A 20,594-nucleotide genomic window follows, 5' to 3' on the forward strand; every position below is an offset into this window, starting at 1 on the left:
AGATAAAATAACAAAAGAAAATAGTTAACTATAAAACATTGGGTTGCCTCCCAACAAGCGCTTCTTTAATGTCAGTAGCTTGACAGAGGACTCTCATGGAGCCTCACAAATGATCAGAGCAATGTTGGAACCTCCCAACACCAAACTTAGAGTTTGAATGTGGGGGTTCAACACCAAACTTAGAGTTTGGTTGTGGCCTCCCAACACCAAACTTAGAGTTTGACTGTGGGGGCTCTGTTTGTCTCTGATTTGAGGGAAGCTCTTCAAGCTTCCTCTCCATGGTGATAGAGGGATGTCCTTGGGCCTTAAACACAAAGGATTCTTCATTCACTTGAATGATCAATTCTCCTCTATCAACATCAATCACAGCCTTTGCTGTGGCTAGGAAGGGTCTGCCAAGGATGATGGATTCTTCCATGCACTTCCCAGGATCTTGTCTCTTTTGAGGCAATTTCTGCCTAGACAAGTCATCCAGTTCCTTGGTGAGCAAGGGAGGTTCATCTTCCCAAGTCTCATTCCAAATAACTAGTCATTTAGCTTCATGATTGCTCCAAGGTATTTAGCACTTGCTCTTCAGTGACATACTCATCCTCTTCAGAGGAAGAATACTCACCAGAGCTCATGAGTGGCAGAAGTAAGTATGGAATCTCTATGGTCTCATTTTGAGCCTCAGATTCCCATGGTTCCTCATTGGGGAACTCAATGGAGGTCAGTGCACGCCCATTGATGTCTTCCTCAGTGGCGTTCACTTCCTCTCTTCCTCTCCATATTCGGCCATGTTTATGGCTTTGCACTCTCCTTTTGGATTTTCTTCTGTATTACTTGGGAGAGTACTAGGAGGGAGTTCAGTAATTTTCTTGCTCAGCTGACCCACCTGTCCTTCCAAATTTCTAATGGAGGACCTTGTTTCAGTCATGAAACTTTGAGTGGTCTTTATTAGATCAGAGACCGTTGTTGCTAAGTCAGAAGTATTCTGCTTAGAACTCTCTGTCTGTTGCTGAGAAGATGATGGAAAAGGCTTATTATTGCTAAACCTATTTCTTCCACCATTATTGTTATTGAAACCTTGTTGAGGTCTCTCTTGATTCTTCCATGAGAAATTTGGGTGATTTCTCCATGAAGAATTATAGGTGTTTCTATAGGGTTCTCCTAGGTAATTCACCTCTTCCATGGAAGGGTTCTCAGGATCATAAGCTTCTTCTTCAGATGAAGCTTCCTTAGTACTGCCAGGTGCATTTTGCATTCCAGACAGACTTTGAGAAATCAAATTGACTTGTTGAGTCAATATCTTGTTCTGAGCCAATATGGCATTCAGAGTATCATCTCAAGACTCCTTTCTTCTGATTAGTCCCATTGTTCACAGGATTCCTTTCAGAAGTGTACATGAATTGGTTATTTGCAACCATTTCAATTAGCTCTTGAGCCTCTGCTGGCGTCTTCTTCAGATGAAGAGATCCTCCAGCAGAGCTATCCAAAGACATCTTGGATAGTTCAGAGAGACCATCATAGAAAATACCTATGATGCTCCATTCAGAAAGCATGTCTGAGGGACATTTTCTGATTAATTGTTTGTATCTTTCCCAAGCTTCATAGAGGGATTCTCCATCCTTCTGTCTGAAGGTTTGGACTTCCACTCTAAGCTTACTCCATCTTTGTGGTGGAAAGAACTTGCCAAGAAGGCATTGACTATCTTTTCCCAAGAGTCCAGGCTTTCTTTAGGTTGAGAATCCAACCATATTCTAGCTCTGTCTCTTACAGCAAAAGGGAATAGCATCAGTCTATAGACCTCAGGGTCAACCCCATTAGTCTTGACTGTGTCACAGATTTGCAAGAACTCAGCTAAAAACTGATGAGGATCTTCCATTGGAAGTCCATGGAACTTGCAATTCTGTTGCATTAGAGAAACTAATTGAGGCTTAAGCTCAAAGTTGTTTGCTCTAATGGCAGGGATAGAGATGCTTCTCCCATAGAAGTTGGGGGTAGGTGCAGTAAAGTCACCCAGCACCTTCCTTGCATTGTTTGCATTGTTGTTGTTTTCGGCTGCCATGTGTTCTTCTTCTTTGAAGAATTCGTCAGGTCCTCTAAAGAGAGTTGTGTTTTGGCTTCTCTTAGCTTTCTCTTCAAGGTCCTTTCAGGTTCAGGGTCAGCTTTAACAAGAATGCCTTTGTCTTTGTTCCTGCTCATATGAAAGAGAAGAGAACAAGAAAATATGGAATCCTCTATGTCACAGTATAGAGATTCCTTGAGGTGTCAGAGGAAAAGAAAAATGGAAGACAGAGGTAGAAAATTCGAACTTATCAAAGAAGATGGAGTTCGAATTTTGCATTAAGGGATAGTGTTAGTCCAAAAATAGAAGGATGTGAGAAGAAGGGAAGTAATTTTCGAAAATTAAGTGAAAGATTTGAAAATGTTTTTGAAAAACATTACTTAATTTTCGAAAATGAAAGTGGGAAAGAAATAAAATGATTTTTGAAAAAGATTTTGAAATTAGAACTCAAAAAGATTTGATTGAAAATTATTTTGAAAAAGATGTGGTTAAGAAGATATGATTGGTTTTAAAAGATGTAATTGAAAAGATATGATTTGAAAACAATTTTAAAAGATATGATTTGAAAACAATTTGAAAAGATATGATTTTAAAAATTAATGACTTGCCTAACAAGAAAAGATATGATTCAAGCATAAAACCTTCCTTAACAGAAAAGGCAAAAAATGTTCAATCAAATCATTAATTGTTAGTAAGTATCTTTGAAAAAGGAAAGAAATTGATTTTGAAAACATTTGATTGAAAAGATATGATTTGAAAAGATTTGATTTTGAAAAACTTGAAAAAAATTGATTTGAAAACAAAATCTTCCCCCTAGCACCATCCTGGCGTTAAACGCCCAGAATGGTATACATTCTGGCGTTTAACACCCAAAATGCTACCTCTTTGGGCGTTAAACGCCCAACCAGGTACCCTGGCTGGCGTTTAAACGCCAGTCTGCCTTCTTCACTGGGCATTTTTGAATGCTCAGCTTTTCTGTATAATTCCACTGCAGTATGTTCTGAATCTTCAATTCTTTGTATTATTGACTTGAAAAGACACAAATTAAAAATATTTTTGGATTTTTTTTTTAATAATAAGGAATAATCAAATGCAACTAAAATCAAATAATAATGCATGCATGACACCAAACTTAGCAGTTTGTTTACTACTGACACTAACAAAATGAGAATGCATATGAGAAACAACAAACACTCAAGTCAATAAAATTCAAAGATCAAAACAAGGAGATCATCAAGAACACTTGAAGATCAAATGAGGACACATGCATGAATGCATTAAGCACAGAAACATGCAATTGACACTAAACTTAAGATGAGACTCTATACTCAAACAAGAAATTTTTGGTTTTTATGATTTTGTAATTTTTTTTTTTTCGAAAATTAATGAAAAGGAAAATAAAGGTATCAAAATTCTTAGTGAGAATTCCAGGAATCATGCAATGTTAGTCTAAAGCTTTAGTCTAAAGATTAGACATAGCTAGCTATGCTTCAGCAAGACATTGCATTCAAGAGCTAAATTGATGATGATCAATCAGCTTTGGTGATGATAAGAACATCACCTTGAAACACTAGAATTCATTCTTAAGAACTCTGAAGAAAAATAAATGCCTAATCTAAGCAACAAGATGAACCGTCAGTTGTCCATACACAAGAACAATCCCCGGCAACGGCGCCAAAACTTGGTGCGCGAAATTGTGATCACTACAACTTCACACAACTAACCAGCAAGTGCACTGGGTCGTCCAAGTAATACCTTACGTGAGTAAGGGTCGATCCCACGGAGATTGGTGGTATGAAGCAAGCTATGGTCATCTTGTAAATCTCAGTCAGGCAGACTCAAATGGTATAGTGATATGCGAAAATAACATAATATAAAGATAGTGATACTTATGTATATCATTGGTGTAAGAGCTTCAGACAAGTGTATGAAGATGCCTTCCCTTCCGTCTCTCTGCTTTCCTACTGCCTTCATCCAATCCTTCTTACTCCTTTCCATGGCAAGCTCGTGTAGGGTTTCACTGTTGTCAGCAGCTACCTCCCATCCTCTCAGTGAAAGCGATTGCATATGCTCCGTCACAGCATAGCGGAATTCATCTGTCGGTTCTCAATCAGGCGCGGAATAGAATCCAGTGATTCTTTTGCGTTATCACTAACGCCCCGCCCTCAGGGTTTGAAGCACGTCACAGTCATTCAGTCATTGAATCCTACTCAGAATACCACAGACAAGGTTTAGACCTTCCGGATTCTCTTGAATGCCGCCATCAGGTCCTGCCTATACCACGAAGATTCCGATTAAAGAATCCAGAGATATTCACTAAGCCTCAGATGCTTGTAGAACAAGAGTGGTTGTCAGTCACTTTGTTCATGGGTGAGAATGATGATGGGCGTCAATCATCACATTCGTCAAGTTGAAGAACAAGTGATATCTTGGACAAAGAACAAGCGGAATTGAATGGAAGAACAATAGTAATTGCATTAATACTCGAGGTACAGCAGAGCTCCACACCTTCATCTATGGTGTAGAAACTCCACCGTTGAAAATACATAAGAACAAGGTCTGATCATTGGTTTCGGCCCCTAGAGAGGGAACCAGAAGAACCAGATGAAAATACAATAGTAAAAGGTCCTACTTATAGAAAACTAGTAGCCTAAGGTGTACAAAGATGAGTAAATGACATAAAAATCCACTTCCGGGCCCACTTGGTGTGTGCTTGGGCTGAGCAATGAAGGAATTTCGTGTAGAGACTCTTCTTGGAGTTAAACGCCAGCTTTTATGCCAGTTTGGGCGTTTAACTCCCAATTAGGTGCCAGTTTCCGGCGTTTAACGCTGGAATTTCTGTAGTGACTTTGAACGCCGGTTTGGGCCATCAAATCTTGGGCAAAGTATGGACTATTATATATTGCTGGAAAGCCCAGGATGTCTACTTTCCAACGCCGTTGAGAGCGCGCCAATTGGGTCTCTGTAGCTCCAGAAAATCCACTTCGAGTGCAGGGAGGTCAGAATCCAACAGCATCTGCAGTCCTTTTGAGTCTCTGAATCAGATTTTTGCTCAGAACCCTCAATTTCAGCCAGAAAATACCTGAAATCACAGAAAAACACACAAACTTATAGTAAAGTCCAGAAAAGTGAATTTTAACTAAAAACTAATAAAAATATAATAAAAACTCAACTAAAACTACCAAAAACATACTAAAAACAATGCCAAAAAGCGTACAAATTATCCGCTCATCAATGACTGTGACGAGCTTCAAACTCGCGACTGTAGTGCGTAGTGACAAACGCAAAAGGATAGTAAATCCTATTCCTACATGATCGAGAACCAACAGCTGATTAGCCATGCGGGAAACCGTAGAGGACCTTTTTCACTGAGAGGACGGGAGGTAGCCATTGACGCCAGTGAAACCCAACATACAGCTTGCCATGGAAGGGAGTAAGAAGGATTGGATAAAGGCAGTAGGAAAGCAGAGATTCAAGAGGGATAAAGCATCTCCATACGCTTATCTGAAATTCCCACCAATGATTTGCATAAGTATCTCTATCTTTATCTTTATGTTTTATTTGTCTTTTTAATCATTAAAACTCCATAACCATTTGAATCCGCCTGACTGAGATTTACAAGGTGACCATAGCTTGCTTCAAGCCGACAATCTCCGTGGGATCGACCCTTACTCACGTAAGGTATTACTTGGACGACCCAGTGCACTTGCTGGTTAGTTGTGCGAAGTTGTGACAAAGAAGTGAGATTACAATTGTGCGACTAAGTTGTTAGTGCCATTGTGTATCACAATTTTGTGCACCAAGTTTTTGGCGCCGTTGCCAGGGATTGTTCGAGTTTGGACAACTGACGGTTCATCTTGTTGCTTAGATTAGGTAATTTTTATTTTCTTTTCAAAAAGTTTTCAAAAAAAATTCTTTCAAAATTTTTCTTCTTTTTCGTTTTTCTAAAAATAATTTTCGAAAAACCCAAAAAAATTCATAAAATCATAAAAACTCAAAAATATTTCATGGTTCTTGTTTGAATCTAGGGCGAAATTTTAAGTTTGGTGTCAATTGCATGATTTTAATTGTCTTGCAATTTTTGAAACACATGCATTGTGTTCTTGATGATCTTCAAGTCGTTCTTGATGAATTGCCTTGTTTGATCTCATGATTTATTGATTTGCATTGCATGATATTCTACATATGCATTCTTGCATTCATATGGCCCAAACATGAGAAAGTTCTAAGTTTGGTGTCCTCCATGTTTTCTTTCATTAAGAAAACTGAGTTCTTGATGTTCATCTTGATCTTCAAGATTGTTCTCGGTGTTCATCTTGACGTTCATAATGCTCTTGCATATATCTTATGTTTTGATCCAAGAATTATATGTTTTGACTCATTTTGTTGTTTTCAAAATTGAAAACATATCTTCTTGAATAAAGGATTTAGCAAAATGAAGATCCAAGAACATAAAGTAGAGGAATTACAAAGAAAAAGCTGGGCGTTCAAAACGCCCAGTGAAGAAGGAAAACTAGCGTTTAAACGCCAGCCAGGGTACCTGGCTGGGCGTTTAAACGCCCAAACCATGCAGAAATTGGGCGCTAAACGCCCAAAACATGCAGCTCCTGGGCATTTAACGCCAGGATGACACAAGGAGAGGAATTTTGTTTTCAAATCAAATCTTTTTCAAATCTTCATATTTTTTTCAAAATCAAATTTTTTCAATTCAAATATTTTCAATCATAACTTTTTCAAAATCATATCTTTTCAAACATATCTTTTTCAAAAAAAATCAAATCTTTTTAATTTCCTTTTCAAATCTTTTTCAAAATAAATTTCAATCATATCTTTTCAAACATATCTTTTTCAAATCATATCTTTTTCAAAATCAATTTCAAAATCTTTTCTAACTTCTTATCTTCTCAAAATTGATTTTCAAATCTTTTTTAATTAACTAATTGACTTTTTGTTTGTTTTACTATTTCTTATCTTTTTCAAAACCACAACCAATTTTTCAAAAATTTATTTTAAATTTTATTCTTTTTATTTTCGAAAATTCTCCCCCTCTCTTATCTTTTTCTATTTAAACACTAACATTCCTCCTCCATTGTCAATTCGAACTCCACCTCTGTTTGTGTGTTCGAATTCTTCCTTACATACCTTATCCTTCCATTCTTGTTTTCCTCTGACACCTCAAGGAATCTATATACTGTGACATAGAGGATTTCATATTTTCTTTGTTTTCTTCTCTTTCATATGAGCAGGAACAAAGATAAAGGCATACTTGTTGAAGCTGATCCTGAACCTGAAAGGACTCTGAAGAGGAAGCTAAGAGCAGCTAAAGCATAAAACTCTGAAGAGGACCTCACTGAAATTTTTGAAAAGGAAGCAGGAAAAAAATAATTATGGCCGAACCAAACAACAATGCAAGGAAGATGCTTGGTGATTTTACTACACCAACTTCCAACTTCTATGGAAGAAGCATCTCAATCCCTGCCATAGGAGCAAACAATTTTGAGCTAAAACCTCAATTAGTTTCTCTACTGTAACAGAATTGCAAGTTTCATGGACTTCCATTAGAAGACCCTTATCAGTTTTTAATTGAGTTCTTGTAGATCTGTAATACTGTTAAGACCAATGGAGTTGATCCTGAAGTCTACAAGCTTATGCTTTTCCCTTTTGCTGTAAGAGACAGAGATAGAACATAGTTGGACTCACAACCTAGAGATAGCCTGGACTCTTGGGATAAGTTGGTCACGGCTTTCTTAGCCAAGTTCTTTCCTCCTCAAAAGCTGAGCAAGCTTAGAGTGGATGTTCAGACCTTCAGACAAAAAGATGGTGAGTCCCTCTATGACGCTTGGAAAAGATACAAGCAGCTGACCAAAAAGTGTCCTTCTGACATGCATTCAGAATGGACCACATTAGATATATTCTATGATGGTCTGTCTAAATTTTCCAAGATGTCACTGGATCATTCTGTAGGTGGATCCATTCACCTAAAGAAAATGCCTACAGAAGCTCAGAAATTTATTGAAATGGTTGCAAATAACCAATTCATGTATACCTCTGAGAGGAATCCTGTGAGTAATGGGACGCCTCAGAAGAGAGGAATTTTTGAAATTGATGCTCTGAATGCCATACTGGCTCAGAACAAAAATATTGACCCAACAAGTCAATATGATCTCTCAAAGTCTGAATGGATTGCAAAATGCATCCAACAGTACTAAAGAAGCATCTTCTGAAGAAGAAGCTTATGATCCTGAGAACCCTGCAATGGCATAGGTGAATTACATGGGTGAAGCCTTTGGCAACACCTATAATCCTTCATAGAAAAATCATCCAAATTTTTCATGGAAGGATCGACAGAAGCAAGGCATCAATAATAACAATGGTGGAAGAAACAGGTTTAGCAATAGCAAACCTTTCCCATCATCATCTCAGTAACAGACAGAGCATTCTGAGCAGAATCCTTCTAGCTTAGCAAACATAGTCTCTGATCTATCATAGGCCACTCTTAGTTTCATGACTGAAACAAGATCCTCATTAGAAATTTAGAGGCATAAGTGGGCCAGCTGAGTAAAAGGGTTATTGTAACTCCTCCTAGCACTCTCCCAAGCAATACAGAAGAGAATCCCAAAGGAGAGTGCAAGGCCATTGATATAATCAACATGGCCAAAACCTTAGAGGAGGAGGAGAAAGTGAATCCCAATGAGGAAGATCTCAGGGGACGTCTAATGGTTAGTACGGAATTCCCTAACGAGGAACCAAAGGAATCTGAGGCTCAAACAGAGACCATAGAGATTCCCTTGGACCTCCTTTTGCCATTCATGAGCTTTGAGGACTATTCATCTTCTAAAGAGGATGAAGACATTGTTGAAGGGCAAGTTGCACAATATTTAGGAGCAATCATGAAGTTGAATGCTAAGCTGTTTGGTAATGAGACTTGGGAGGAAGAGCCTCCTTTGCTCACCAATGAACTAAATACATTGGTTCAACAAAATTTACCTCAAAAGAAACAGGATCCTGATAAATTCTTAATACCCTGTACCATAGGCACCATGACCTTTGAAAAAGCTCTGTGTGACCTGGGGTCAGGGATAAACATGATGCCACTCTCTGTAATGAAGAAACTGGGAATCTATGAGGTACAGGTTGCCAAATTCTCATTAGAGATGGCAGATAAATCTATGAAAAAGGCTTATGGACTAGTAGAGGACGTGCTAGTGAATGTTGAAGACCTTTACTTCCCTGCTGATTTCATAATACTAGACACTAGGAGGGACAAGGATGAATCCATCATCCTTGGAAGACCCTTCCTAGCCACAGCAAGAGCTATGATTGATGTTGACAGAGGAGAGTTGATCCTTCATGTGAATGAAGAATGCCTTGTAGTAAAGACTCAAGGTTCTCCATCTGTAACTATGGACAGTAAGCATGAAGAGCTTCTTCCAATACAGAGTCAAACAGAGCCCCTACATTCAAACTCTAAGTTTGGTGTTGGGAGGCTACAGTCAAACTCTAAGTTTGGTGTTGAGAGATCTCAACCATACTCTGATCATCTGTGAGGCTCTATGAGAGCTCACTGTCAAGCTATTGACATTAAATGCTTATTGGGAGGCAACCCAATTTTATTTTAATTTTATCTTTACTATTTTGTTTTCTTTTAGGTTGATGATCATGTGAAGTCACAAAGACAATTACAAAAATAAAGAAAAAAATCAAAAACAACATTGAAAATAGCACACCCTGGAGGAAGGACTTACTGGCGTGTAAACGCCAGTAAAGGTAGCAAAATGGGCGTTTAAACGCCCAATCTGGCACATTTCTAGGCGTTTAAACGCCAGAATAGGGCACCAGACTGGCGTTTACACGCCAAAAAGGGCAACAAACTGGCGTTTAGACGCCAGAACAAGAAGGAAAGCTGGCGTTTAAACGCTAGAACAGGGCAGCAAGCTGGTGCTTAAACGCCAGAATTGCACTCTAAGGAGTTTTGAACGCCCAATCAGAGCAGGGATGAGAATTCCTTGACCCCTCAAGATCTGTGGACCCCACAGGATCCCCACCAACCTCAACTCACTCTCTCTCCTCTTCACACCTTTCTACAATACTCTTCCCCAAATATCCTTCACCAATCACCTCCATATCTCTTCCCCAAATACCCTTCACCAATCACTTCCTTAACTCTTCCCCAAAAACCCCCACCCACCTTTAAAATTTAAAACCATTTACCTCCCAAACCCACTCAACCCTTTCGGCCACTCCCCCCTTTTTTCCTTATAAATACCCCCTTCACTCCTTCATCTTCACACATCACTACCAGCTTCTTCTACCCTTGGCCGACCTTATACACCCTTCATCTCCTCCATTTTCTTCTTCTTCTACATCTTTCTTTCTTCTTTTGCTCGGGGCGAGCAAATATTTTAAGTTTGGTGTGGTAAAAGTATTACTTTTTGTTTTTCCATAACCATTTATGGCACCTAAGGCCAGAGAAGCCTCTAGAAAGAGGAAAGGGAAGGCAACTGCCTCCATCTCTGAGTCATGGAAAATGGAGAGATTCATCTCAAAGGTCCATCAAGACCACTTCTATGAAGTTGTGGCCAAGAAGAAGGTGATCCCTGAGGTCCCTTTTAGGCTAAAAAAGGGCGAATATCCAGAGATCCGATAAGAGATCCGAAGAAGAGGTTGGGAAGTTCTTGCCAACCCCATTCAATAAGTTGGAATCTTAATGGTTCAAGAGTTCTATACAAATGCATGAATCACTAGGAACCATGATCAAAGTATGAACCCAAACCCAAAGAATTGGCTTACAATGGTTCAGGAAAAATACTTAGATTTCAGTCCGGAAAACGTGAGGCTAGCGTTCAACTTGCCAATAATGGAAGAAAATGCACGCCCTTAACTAGAAGGGTCAACTTTGATCAAAGGTTGGACCAAGTCCTCATGGACATATGTGTAAAAGGAGCTCAATGGAAAAGAGACTCAAGAGGCAACCCGGTTCAATTGAGAAGACCGGATCTTATGCCTGTGGCTAGAGGATGGTTAGAATTCATCCAACGCTCTATCATTCCCACTAGCAACCGATCTGAGGTAACTGTAGATCGGGCCATCATGATCCATAGTATCATGATTAGAGAGGAAGTAGAAGTTCATGAAATCATACCTCTAGAACTCTACAAGGTGGCTGACAAGTCCTCACCTTTGGCAAGATTAGCCTTTTCTCATCTCATATGTCACCTTTGCTATTCAGCTGGGATTGTCATAGAGGGAGACATCCTCATTGAAGAGGACAAGCCCATCACTAAGAAGAGGATGGAGCAAACTAGAGAGCCCATTCATGGCACTCAACAAGAGCATGAGGAAGTCCCTCATCAAGAAATCCCTGAGATGCCTCAAGGGATGCAATTTCCTCCACACAATTATTGGGAGCAACTCAACACTTTAGAAAGCCTGAGTTACAACATGGACCAATTAAGGGTGGAACAGCAAGAGCACTCCATCATTCTCCATGAGATTAGAGATGATTAAAGAGCTATGAGGGAAAAGCAACAAAGGCAAGAGAGAGACATAGAGGAGCTCAAGAGCACCATTGGTTCTTCAAGAGGAGGAAGACGCCACCCTCACTAAGGTGGACTCATTCCTTAATCTCCTTGTCTATTTAACTTTCTGTTTTTTGGCTTTATGCTGTAGGTTCTATCTATGTTTGTGTCTTCACTACATGATCATTAGTGTCTAGTGTCTATGTCTTAAAGTTATGAATAACTCCATGAATCCTTCACCTCTCCTAAATGAAAAATGTGCTTAATTACAAAAGAACAAGAAGTACTTGGATTTCAAATTTTATCTTGAAACTATTTTAATTATTTTGATGTGGTGGCAATACTTTTTGTTCTCTGAATGAATGCTTGAACAGTGCATATTTTTTATCTTGTTGTTTATAAATGTTAAAGTTGTTGGCTCTTGAAGGAATGATGAACAAAGAGAAATGTTATTGATAATATGAAAAATCATGAAATTGATTCTTGAAGCAAGAAAAAGCAGAGAAAAAAATTATGGCAAAAAAAAGAGAAAAGAAAAAGAAAAAGCAAGCAGAAAAAGCAAATAGCCTTTTAAACCAAAAGGCAAGGGTAAAAAGGATCCAAGCCTTTGAGCATTAATGGATAGGAGGGCCCAAGGAAATAAAATCCAGGCCTAAGCGGCTAAATCAAGCTGTCCCTAACCAGGTGCTTGTGGCATGCAAGTCCAAGTGAAAAACTTGAGACTGAGTGGTTAAAGTCGTGATCCAAAGTAAAAGAGTGTGCTTAAGAACTCTGGACACCTCTAACTGGGGACTTTAGTAAAGCTGAGTCACAATCTAAAAAGGTTCACCCAGTTATGTGTCTGTGGCATTTATGTATCCGGTGGTAATACTGAAAAACAAAGTGCTTAGGGTCACAGCCAAGACTTATAAAGTAGCTGTGTTCAAGAATCAACATACTTAACTAGGAGAATCAATAACACTATCTAAAATTCTGAGTTCCTATAGATGCCAATCATTCTGAATTTCAAAGGAGAAAGTGAGATGCCAAAACTGTTCAGAAGCAAAAAGCTACAAGCCCTGCTCATCTAATTAGGATTAAGGGTCATGGATACTGTGGAATTCATTGTATATTCTCTTCTTTTCATCCTAATTTGTTTTCAGTTGCTTGGGGACAAGCAACAATTTAAGTTTGGTGTTGTGATGAGCGGATAATTTATACGCTTTTTTGCATTGTTTTTAGGTAGTTTTTAGTAGGATCTAGCTACTTTTTGGGATGTTTTTATTAGTTTTTATGCAAAATTCATATTTCTGGATTTACTATGAGTTTTTGTGTTTTTTTGTAATTTCAGGTATTTTTTGGCTGAAATTGAGGGACCTGAGCAAAAATCTGATTCAGAGGCAGACAAAGGACTGCTGATGCTGTTGGATTCTGACCTCCCTTCACTAGAAGTGGATTTTCTGGAGCTACAGAACTCCAAACGGCACTCTCCCAATTGCGTTGGAAAGTAGACATCCAGGGCTTTTCAGAAATATATAATAGTCCATACTTTGAGCGAGTTTTGACGATGTAAACCGGCGTTCAAACGCCCATTCTCTGCCCTATTCTGAAGTCAAAACGCCAGAACTGGCATAAAAGCTGGAGTTAAACGCCCAAACTGGCACCAAATCTGGTGTTTAACTCCAAGGAAGACCTCTATATGTGTAAAGCTCAATGCTCAGCCCAAGCACACACCAAGTGGGCCCGGAAGTGAATTTCTGCATCATTCACCTATTTATGTAAACCCTAGTAGCTAGTTTCATTATAAATAGGACCTCTTACTATTGTATTTTCATCTTTTGATCATCTTTTAATCTCTTGATCAAATTTTGGGAAGGCTGGCCATTTGGCCATGCCTGGACCTTCATCACTTATTGATGAGCGGATAATTTATACGCTTTTTGGCATTATTTTTAGTATGTTTTAGTTAGTTTCTAGTATATTTTTATTAGTTTTTAGTTAAAATTCACTTTTCTGGACTTTACTATGAGTTTGTGTATTTTCTGTGAATTCAGGTATTTTCTAGCTGAAATTGAGGGACCTGAGCAAAAATCTGATTCAGATGCTGAAAAGGACTGCAGATGCTGTTGGATTCTGACCTCCCTGCACTCAAAGTGGATTTTCTGGAGCTACAGAAGCCCAATTGGCGCGCTTTTAACGGCGTTGGAAAGTAGACATCCTGGGATTTCCAGCAATGTATAATAGTCCATACTTTGCCCGAGATTTGATGGCCCAAACTGGCGTTCCAAATCAGCTCAAAACTGCCCGGCGTTAAACGCCGGAACTGGCACAAGAATGGGAGTTAAATGCCCAAACTGGCACAAAAGCTGGCGTTTAACTCCAAGAAAAGTCTCTACACATGAAAGCTTCAATGCTCAGCCCAAGCACACACCAAGTGGGCCCGGAAGTGGATTTTTATGTCATTTACTCATTTCTGTAAACCCTAGGCTACTAGTTCTCTACAAATAGGACCTTTTGCTATTGTATTTTCATCTTTGGATCTTTGATCATCTTTAGATCTTTGAATCTTTTGATCACGTTTTGGGGGCTGGCCTCACGGCCATACCTAGACCTTGTTCTTATGTATTTTCAATGGTGGAGTTTCTACACACCATAGATTAAGGTGTGGAGCTCTGCTGTACCTCGAGTATTAATGCAATTACTATTGTTCTTCTATTCAATTCAGCTTGTTCTTGTTCTAAGATATCACTTGTTCTTCAACTTGATGAATGTGATGGTCCGTGACACTCATCATCATTCTCACCTATGAACGTGTGCCTGACAACCACCTCCGTTCTACCTTAGATTGAGTGGATATCTCTTGGATTCCTTAATCAGAATCTTCGTGGTATAAGCTAGAATTGATGGCGGCATTCAAGAGAATCCGGAAGGTCTAAACCTTGTCTGTGGTATTCTGAGTAGGATTCAATGATTGAATGACTGTGACGAGCTTCAAACTCCTAAAGGCTGGGCGTTAGTGACAGACGCAAAAGAATCAATGGATTCTATTCCAACCTGATTGAGAACCGACAGATGATTAGCCGTGCTGTGACAGAGCGCGTTGAACATTTTCACTGAGAGGACGGGACTGTAGCCACTGACAATGGTGATGCCCAATATACAGCTTGCCATGGAAAGGAGTAAGAAGGATTGGATGAAGACAGTAGGAAAGCAGAGAGACGAAAGGGACAAAGCATCTCCATACGCTTATCTGAAATTCTCACCAATGAATTACATAAGTATCTCTATCTTTATTTTATGCCTTATTCATATATCATCCATAACCATTTGAATCTGCCTGATTGAGATTTACAAGGTGACCATAGCTTGCTTCATACCAACAATCTCCGTGGGATCGACCCTTACTCGCGTAAGGTTTATTACTTGGACGACCCAGTGCACTTGCTAGTTAGTTGTGCGAAGTTGTGATAAAGAGTTGAGATTTCAATTGAGCGTACCATATTGATGGCGCCCTTGATGATCACAATTTCGTGCACCAAGTTTTTGGCGCCGTTGCCGGGGAATTAAATGTCCTAACTACAGTTTCGCTTTTGTTCCCTGCAATAACAGTGCCAAGTTTGATCCGGCAACAACACCAAGTTTTTGGCGCCGTTGCCGGGGATTGTTTCGAGTATGGACAACTGACGGTTCATCTTGTTGCTTAGATTAGGTATTTTTCAGAGTTCTTAAGAATGAATGCTAGTGTTTCAAGGTGATGTTCTTATCATCACCAAAGCTGATTGATTCTCATCAATTTAGCTCTTGAAAGCAATGTCCTGCTGAAGCTTGGCTAGCCATGTCTAATTTCTTTAGACTAAAGCTTTAGACTAACATTGCATGATTCCTGGAATTCTCATTAAGAATTTTGATACCTTTATTTTCTTTTCCACTTAATTTTCAAAAAATCCAAAAAAAAATTACAAAATCATAAAAACCAAAAATATTGTATGTTTCTTGTTGAGTCTAGAGTCTCATGTTAAGTTTGGTGTCAATTGCATGTTTCTGTTCTTCTTGCATTCATTCATGTGTCTTAAGTGATCTTCAAGATGTTCTTGAAGATTTCATTGCTCTGATCTTTAAATTCTCTTGACTTGAGTCTTCTTTGTTTCTCATATGCATTCTCATTTTGTTAGTGTCAGTAGTATACAAACTGCTAAGTTTGGTGTCTTGCATGCATTGTTATTTGATTTTAGTTGCATTTTGATTATTCCTCATTATTAAAAAAAACCAAAAATATTTTTAATTTGTGTCTTTTCAAGTCAATAATACAAAGAATTGAAGATTCAGAACATACAGCAGAGGAATTATACAGAAAAAGCTGGGCGTTCAAAACGCCCAGTGAGGAAGGCAAACTGGCGTTTAAACGCCAGCCAGGGTGCCTGGCTGGGCGTTTAACGCCCAAAAGGGTAGAGCTTTGGGCGTTAAACGCCAAAATGTGCACCATTCTGGGTGTTTAACGCCAAGATGGCACAAGAGGGAAGATTTTTTTTTAATTCAAGTTTTTTTTTCAAGTTTTCAAAATTTTTTCAAAATCAAATCTTTTTCAAATCATATCTTTTCAATCAAATCTTTTTCAAAATTAATTTCTTTCCATTTTCAAAAATACTTGCTATCAATTAATGATTTGATTCAACATTTCAAGTATGCTGCCTTTTCTGTTGAGAAAGGTTTAATGTTTGAATCATATCTTTTCTTGTTAGCTAAGTCATTAATTTTTAAAATCAAATCTTTTTAAATTATTTTCAAATCATATCTTTTCAATCATATATTTTCTCACATCTTTTTCAAAATAGTTTTCAATCATATCTTTTTTATTTCTAATTTCAAAATCTTTTTCAAAAATCACTTGATTTCTTTTCCACTCTTAGTTTTCGAAAATCAATTAGTATTTTTCAAAATGTTTTTAAAATCTTTTACTTAATTTTCGAAAATTTCTTCCCCTCTTATCACATCCTTCTATTTATGGACTAACACTATTCCTCAATGAACAATTCGAACTCCATCTCTTTTGATAAGTTCGAATTCTTCTACCTCTCCTTCTATTTTTCTTTTCCTCTGACACCTCGAGGAATCTCTATACTGTGACATAGATGATTCCATATTTTCTTGTTCTCTTCTCTTTCATATGAGCAGGAGTAAAGACAAAAGCATTCTTGTTGAGGCTGACCCTGAACCTGAAAGGACCTTGAAGCAAAAGCTAAGAGAAGCTAAGGCACAACTCTCTATAGAGGACCTAACAGAAATCTTCAAACAAGAAGAAGACATGGCAGCCGAAAACAACAACAATGCCAACAATGCAAGGAAGGTGCTGGGTGACTTTACTGCACCTACTCCCGACTTCTATGAGAGAAGCATCTCTATCCCTGCCATTGGAGCAAACAACTTTGAGCTTAAGCCTCAATTAGTTTCTCTAATGCAACAGAATTGCAAGTTCCATGGACTTCCATTGGAAGATCCTCATCAGTTTTTAGCTGAGTTCTTGCAAATCTGTGACACTGTCAAGACCAATGGGGTTGACCCTGAAGTCTACAGACTTATGCTATTCCCTTTTGCTGTAAGAGACAGAGCTAGGTTATGGTTGGACTTACAACCTAAAGAAAGCCTGAACTCTTGGGAAAAGCTAGTCAATGCCTTCTTGGCAAAGTTCTTTCCACCTCAAAAATTGAGTAAGCTTAGAGTGGAAGTCCAAACCTTCAGACAGAAGGAAGGTGAATCCCTCTATGAAGCTTGGGAAAGATACAAACAATTGATCAGAAAGTGTCCCTCTGACATGCTTTCTGAATGGAGCATCATAGGTATCTTCTATGATGGTCTGTCTGAACTGTTCAAGATGTCTTTGGATAGCTCTGCTGGAGGATCTCTTCATCTGAAGAAGACGCCTACAGAAGCTCAAAAACTAATTGAAATGGCTGCAAATAACCAATTCATGTACACTTCTGAAAGAAATCCTGTGAACAATGGGACAAATCAGAAGAAAGGAGTTCTTGAGATTGATACTCTGAATGCCATACTGGCTCAGAACAAAATATTGACTCAGCAAGTCAATTTGATTTCTCAAAGTCTGTCTAGAATGCAAGCTACACCAAGCAGTACTAAGGATGCTTCATCTGAAGAAGAAGCTTATGATCCTGAGAACCCTTCAATGGAAGAGGTGAATTACATGGGAGAACCCTATGGAAACACCTATAATTCTTCATGGAGAAATCATCCAAATCTCTCATGGAAGGATCAACAGAAACCTCAACAAGGTTTCAACAACAATGGTGGAAGAAACAGGTTTAGCTATGGCAAGCCTTTTCCATCATCTTCTCAGCAACAGACTGAGAATTCTAAGCAGAACCACTCTGACTTAGCAACCATGGTCTCTGATCTAATCAAAACCACTCAAAGTTTCATGACTGAAACAAGGTCCTCCATTAGGAATTTGGAGGCACAAGTGGGTCAACTGAGCAAGAAAATTACTGAACTCCCTCCTAGTACTCTTCCAAGCAATACAGAAGAGAATCCAAAAGGAGAATGCAAGGCCATTAACATGACCTACATGGCCGAACTTGGAGAGGAGGAAGAGGCAGTGAACGCCACTGAGGAAGACCTCAATGGACGCCCACTGGCCTCCAATGAGTTCCCTAATAAGGAACCATGGGAATCTGAGGCTCACACTGAGACCATAGAGATTCCACTGGATTTACTTCTGCCATTCATGAGCTCTGATGAGTATTCTTCCTCTGAAGAGGATGAGTATGTCACTGAACAGCAAGTTGCTAAATACCTTGGAGCAATTATGAAGCTAAATGACAGGTTATTTGGTAATGAGACTTGGGAGAATGAACCTCCTTTGCTCACCAAAGAACTGGATGACTTGTCTAGGCAGAGATTACCTCAAAAGAGACAGGATCCTGGGAAGTTTTCAAAACCTTGTACCATAGGCACCATGACCTTTAAGAAGCCTCTGTGTGACCTAGGGTCAAGCATAAACCTCATGCCTCTCTCTGTAATGGAGAAGCTAAGGATCTTTGAGGTGCAAGCTGCAAGAATCTCACTAGAGATGGCAGAAAATTCAAGAAAACAAGCTTATGGACTTGTAGAGGATGTTTTGGTGAAAGTTGAAGACCACTACATCCCTACTGATTTCATAGTCCTAGAGACTGGGAAGTGCATGGATGAATCCATCATCCTTGGCAGACCCTTCCTAGCCACAGCAAAGGCTGTGATTGATGTGGATAGAGGAGAATTGATCATTCAAGTGAATGAAGAATCCTTTGTGTTTAAGGCTCAAGGATATCCCTCTGTCACCATGGAGAGGAAGCATGAAGAGCTTCTCTCAAAACAGATTCAAACAGAGCCCCCACAGTCAAACTCTAAGTTTGGTGTTGGGAGGCCACAATCAACTTCTAAGTTTGGTGTTGAACCCCTACATTCAAACTCTAAGTTTGGTGTTGGGAGGCTCCAACATTGCTCTGAGTATCTGTGAGGCTCCATGAGAGCCCTCAGTCAAGCTACTGACATTAAAGAAGCGCTTGTTGGGAGGTAACCCAATGTTATATTTAATCTATTTTCCTTTGTTATTTCATGTTTTCTATAGGTTGATGATCATTGGAAGTCACAAAATCAATTGAAAAAGCGAAAAAATAGAATGAAAAATAGCACACCCTGGAGGAAGATCTTGCTGGCGTTTAAACACCAGTAAGGGTAGCAAATGGGCGTTTAACGCCCAGTCTGGCACCATTCTGGGCGTTTAACGCCAGAAAGGGGCACCAGACTGGCGTTAAACGCCATGAAAGGGCAAGAAGTTGGCGTTAAACACCAGAAATGGGCATCAGCCCAGTGTTTAACGCCAGAATTGGCACAGAGAGCATTTTTGCTCGCCACTTGGTGCAGGGATGACTTTTCCTTGACACCTCAGGATCTGTGGACCCCATAGGATCCCCACCTACCCCACCACACTCTCTCTTCTTCACCCATTCACCAATCACCTCAACACCTCTTCCCCAAAAACCCTTCACCTATCAAATCCCATCTTTCTCTTCACCACTCACATCCATCCTTCATAAAACCCCACCTACCTCACCATTCAAATTCAAACCACTTTCCCTCCCAAACCCACCCTCCCATAGCCGAACCCTACCCCTTTCTCCACCCCTATATAAACCCATCTTCACTCCTTCATTTTCACACACCTGGTGCACGAAATTGTGATCACTAATTTTCACAACTCAAATAATCTCTAGTAATGGCCCCAAAGACTTGGTGCTCAATACCATGGCATAAACACAACTTCGCACAACTAACCCAGCAAGTGCACTGGGTCGTCCAAGTAATAAACCTTACGCGAGTAAGGGTCGATCCCACGGAGATTGTTGGTATGAAGCAAGCTATGGTCACCTTGTAAATCTTAGTCAGGCAGACTCAAATGGTTATGGATGATATATGAATGAAACATAAAGATAAGGATAGAGATACTTATGCAATTCATTGGTGAGAACTTCAGATAAGCGAATGAAGATGCTTTGTCCCTTCCGTCTCTCTGCTTTCCTACTGTCTTCATCCAATCCTTTTTACTCCTTTCCATGGCAAGCTGTATGTTGGGCATCACCGTTGTCAATGGCTACAGTTCCGTCCTCTCAGTGGAAATGTTCAACGCACCCTATCACGGCATGGCTATCCAGCTGTCGGTTCTCGATCATGTCGGAATCGAATCCAGTGATTCTTTTGCGTCTGTCACTAACGCCCCACAATCGCGAGTTTGAAGCACATCACAGTCATTCAATCATTGAATCCTACTCAGAATACCACAGACAAGGTTTAGACCTTCCGAATTCTCTTGAATGCCGCCATCAATTCTAGCTTATACCACGAAGATTCCGGTCAAAGAATCCAAGAGATAAACATCAGAGCCTTGTTTGCTTGTAGAACGGAGGTGGTTGTCAGTCACGCGTTCATAAGTGAGAATGATGATGAGCGTCACATAATCATCACATTCATCAAGTTCTTGGGTGCAAATGGATATCTTA

General features: G+C 39.4%; 1 non-coding gene across 1 annotated transcript; it reads left to right on the forward strand.

The window, feature by feature from the left end:
• Nucleotides 1-1,535: 1,535 nt before the first annotated feature.
• LOC130971323 (small nucleolar RNA R71) lies at nucleotides 1,536-1,643 on the forward strand. Its single transcript, XR_009082548.1, has one exon. It is a non-coding gene; the product is annotated as a small nucleolar RNA R71 (small nucleolar RNA).
• The last annotated feature ends 18,951 nt before the right edge of the window (nucleotides 1,644-20,594 follow it).

This window comes from Arachis stenosperma, chromosome 3, assembly GCF_014773155.1.
Source record: "Arachis stenosperma cultivar V10309 chromosome 3, arast.V10309.gnm1.PFL2, whole genome shotgun sequence".
In the NCBI taxonomy this organism is placed as follows: Eukaryota; Viridiplantae; Streptophyta; class Magnoliopsida; order Fabales; family Fabaceae; genus Arachis; species Arachis stenosperma.